General features: G+C 51.3%; 1 protein-coding gene across 1 annotated transcript in view; it reads left to right on the plus strand.

The window, feature by feature from the left end:
* The first annotated feature begins 735 nt into the window (after nt 1-735).
* Nucleotides 736-3,017, plus strand: part of SMG9 (SMG9, nonsense mediated mRNA decay factor) — a 23,159-nt gene continuing 20,877 nt past the window's right edge. Inside the window, exon 1 of the mRNA XM_023535254.1 lies at nt 736-1,038. The gene's annotated coding sequence lies outside the window, so the exon portion shown is untranslated. The remainder of the gene's footprint in view (nt 1,039-3,017) is intronic.

Below are 3,017 nucleotides of genomic sequence, written 5' to 3' on the forward strand. Positions count from 1 at the left end.
AACATAAAAACATTTTTAATGAGATTTCAAATGAAAAATGGTAAATTCTCCCATTCACCTATACGTCTACGACTATACCAGAGATACTTCTCTCTCGAACACGCTCGCTGGTTACCACCTAAGCCGCGAGCCCTTTGGCCTGCGCATGCGCGCTCCGCGACCCGCGTTCCTCTTTGGCGCGCACAGAGCGCTCTGCCCGTTGGCGGTTGAATTTTCGACCTTTGACTGGATTTCCCACTCCCCTTCGCCGCAGCCTCGGAGGGATTTAATTCGCGGTCCAGCTCCCAACAGTTCGCATCGCTCCGGCCTTCAGGATGAATCCTGACACTTAGGGTCCGACCAGCCCACCTGAGTTCAAGCCAGCCCGGCTCTTTCTCCCGGGGTTCCCTCCGCCTGGAGTGCCTCTGCCCGCCCTTCAGGGTCCGATTGAACCTGCGCCCTAAGTGGTCTGAACCCCTAGTTGTCCCCCTCCACAGACCGGAAGCACACTCTTCCAGCGCACACGCCAGGTCTGATTCATTCCTGTGTTCTCAGCATTCGCTCAGCCCTGGTCAATGAAACTCCTCCCGGCCGCCCCGCCCCACCCCACCGCGTCCCGCCAAAACCACTGAGGAGGCAGGACTCGAACCTGAAATCTCCAGAGCCGCCCTCTCTCCCGCTTCTCGGCGTGCACACGCGCACTGAGGCCGAGCCGCATCGCCCTCCCGCCCCTTCCCCGAACTCGCATGCGCACTGAGGCCAACCACCTCCCACAGCGCATGCTCGCTCGGGCGCTCAGGCTCGCGGGACCTGATCTCACGTTGGCCCCGCGATACCTCCTCCTCCTCCTCTTCCTTCGGGCTGGCCTTTTGCGGGTGCCACTTCCGGGGTGCCCAGACCGGTTCTGGAGTGACCGGGCTTGCTCGCTCCCTCTCTCCCCCACGGTCCTGGACCCCAGACACCATTTACAGGCGAGTGGCTGGTGCAGAATCTCCCCGCCCCGCACCTGTCACGGAGAGCGCGCGCCGCGCCCCAGAAGCCAATCAGCAGCCGCCTTAGGTAAGGGGCACGCGCGCTCGCGGGCCCGCCCCCTGCTTGACCGTTAAACTGTCGCTCGGACGCCGGTGGTGTGCGGAATTGAGTAGGGGGCCGAGATTAGTCCTTTAAGTTCCGGGTTGGTGGGAGTGTGTTGGGAAGGAGACGTTAACCTGTAAATAGGAACTTCGGTTCTGGGAGACCCTCATAGAAGGCCTGTAAACCGACCATAAATACTGCAGACGCCTCTCTAATAACTTGTCAAGAGAAACTTGAATTCTGGAAATACCCTCTCAGAGGGCCTACAAAAAGGCCCTTAAATACTGGGGATGTACTCCAAATTCCTCCAAATACTGTAAATGGAAACTTAAGTCGTGGCAGGCCTAGATGCCCAATTACAGGGAAATCCCACATAGGAGCCTTAAGTGCTAGTTTAAGTGCTAGAGAGTCCTTGGAAAAATGTGCAAATAAACTCCACTTCTGGGGTGGGGGAATGGCTCATTAGGGTGGGCGTAAATATGGAATTAGGAATGGAGAGTCTCCTCATATCGTTTGCAAATAGACACTTAGGTTCTGGGAGATTGCCAAAAGGGGTGTGTTAATAGATGCTTAAGTACTGAGAAGATGTCCCAAAGAAATGTGTAATTAGATTCAATTTCTGGGAGGTCACCGTAAGAGTCCCATAAATAGACACTTGAGTAAACTGGCTTTATAGGTTTTGGGGGAATCTCCAAAGGAGCCTGGAAACAACATTGGGGGGCCCAAAATTGCATGTAGGTGGACTCTTATTCTGAAGAGCACCCCATAGCTCTGTTATACTGTGGATTTCCCAGAATACCATGCAAATGGACCCTTAGTTGCATGGGAACAGGGGTCCTCACAGGTTTATGAACGGATACTGTGGATTTCCCAGAATACCATGCAAGTGGACCCTTACTTGCATGGGAAGAGGGGTCCTCACAGGTTTATGAACGGTTTAGTGCTGGGGCAGAATCCTCATGGAGGCATGAAAGCAGACACTTGAGCACTGCTGAGGTCTTCAGGATAATGTGTCAACGGACACTTAGGACACTTAATTGCAAGGAGCGGACACTTAATTGCAAGGAGCCGAAGGAGGGAGTTCCAAGTACTGAGGGGAATCTCCAAAAGAGACTGTAAACAGTCATTTAAGTGCTGAATGAGTCATTTTCATAAGCATCTGTAAACAAGCCTTGTCCTCCTCTGAGTAGGCAATCTTTAACCCAGTTTGTGCCTGGGGTAGGGGTCATGTACACCAGTGAGAGAAGAGCTAGACAACCCCCTGCCTAGCAAAATTATTCCTGCATCCTCTAAACCAGTGGTCTCCAACATTTTTGGTACCAGAGACCAATGCTTCTATGAGAATCTAATGCCTGATGATCTGAAGTGGAGCTGAGGCAGTAATGTTGGTGCTGGAGAGCGGCTGCAAAGGCTGCAAATATTTGCTCGCTAGCCCTCACTGTGTGGCCCAGTTCCTAACAGGCCACAGATGGTACTAGTCCATGGCCCGAGTTTTGGGGACCTCTGCTGTAAACATACCTCGGTTCTAGAAAAAGAGTCTTGCAGAGACCTATTAATGTCATGTACTAGAATGGGCTTGGGGGGGATTCACGGAATGATTTTAATAGGCATTTAAGAGCTAGCTAAACAAGAGTCAGGAAACTTTTTCTGTAAGGGGCCAGGGAGTAATTACTTTTGACTCTGCGAGTCATATTGTCTCTGTCTCAGCTACTCACCTCACCATTAAATCAAGAAGGCAGCATAGACAATGTGTAAATTGGTGGCTTTGTTCAAATAAAACTTTATTTGCAAAAAGAAGGCAGATCAGATTTGGTCCTTTGGTTGTAGTTTGCCAACCTGACCTTTGAGCTGCATGGCAGATGGCCTTATAATCCTGCTAACAGAAAGATAAATACTCAAGAGACTTTCCTAGAATGATGTGTAAACAGCTAAGGAAACTTCCTAGGGACCTGTTAACAGATACT

This window comes from Pteropus vampyrus, unplaced genomic scaffold, assembly GCF_000151845.1.
Source record: "Pteropus vampyrus isolate Shadow unplaced genomic scaffold, Pvam_2.0 Scaffold138, whole genome shotgun sequence".
NCBI lineage: Eukaryota > Metazoa > Chordata > Mammalia > Chiroptera > Pteropodidae > Pteropus > Pteropus vampyrus.